Source organism: Fopius arisanus, unplaced genomic scaffold, assembly GCF_000806365.1.
Source record: "Fopius arisanus strain USDA-PBARC FA_bdor unplaced genomic scaffold, ASM80636v1 scaffold00068, whole genome shotgun sequence".
Classification (NCBI taxonomy): Eukaryota; Metazoa; Arthropoda; class Insecta; order Hymenoptera; family Braconidae; genus Fopius; species Fopius arisanus.
In genome coordinates this window covers 604,719-605,836 of record NW_011887807.1, presented here as the reverse complement: position 1 = coordinate 605,836, position 1,118 = coordinate 604,719, and positions in this window count along the sequence as shown.

Here is a 1,118-nt window from a genome sequence, read left to right as displayed (position 1 = left end):
CGAGCCGTTGATTTTTAAAAAATTCTAATTGGCAAAACTCCATTTAAACACGTGTTAAATCACTCAAATTTCAAAAATTTATATCTCAAGTTCAAAACGGTCAATTTCAAACGGAAAAGGCTCATTTTGTTGCTAATTTTTCAAACTATTCACCATAAAATTGTTAACGAAAACTGTCGAAAAAAAATTCTACGCGACAACAACCTTAAGGTGTCATACACACTGACAGACAAATTCGGATATCGCCAAGATTCGATAACTATTATCAAATGGCACCGGAGAATTCCCGACTGATCACTATGGAAATATTTTTCTCGATTATATTTTATTGTCATGTCTCATTTTAATAATTATCATTGGGTGGACATTGGGTGGATCATGCTCAGTCGTTTAGTAATACTGCTGTCGACATAGTGATAATTAACTATAAATGGGAAATCGGTAAACGATAATTGAATGTATGGCTAGTGATTGGCTATTACTTGGATTATTTCTGCGTGAGAAATTGAATTGATTTGAAAATTTAAGGGCAAGTAGAACATCATGATGCAGTAGTACTGTTTAATGAAATATAAAGGAAAAATTAATAACAAGAAATACAATTTTTTTATTATGAGGGGTTTTTCTTGCAATCAATGAAATAAGGATTCACGTGGATGTATGATTTCTGAAAAAGTTTTTTTATTCAATCCCCTTTTAAAAAATTGTCTATTTCTTCTTGAAGCCTGATTTGCGATATCCTAATGAACATAATAATATTATTGTAAAATATATATATGTAGTATATATATATTTTTTTTTGAATATTTTTTCATTTTTTCAAAATGGTTATTATTATTCATGACTAAACATTGAGCTGTAAGAAAATTCAATTTTTTCGGCTACATTAATTTAGTAGTATCACATAATTTTTATTAGAAATGGAAAATGTAAATAAATATGAACATTTAAGGTTGTTGTCGCGTAGAATTTTTTTTCGACAGTTTTCGTTAAAAATTTTATGGTGAATAGTTTGAAAAATTAGCAACAAAATGAGTCTTTTCCGTTTGCAATTGACCGTTTTGAACTTGAGATATAAATTTTTGAAATTCGAGTGATTTAACACGTGTTTAAATGGA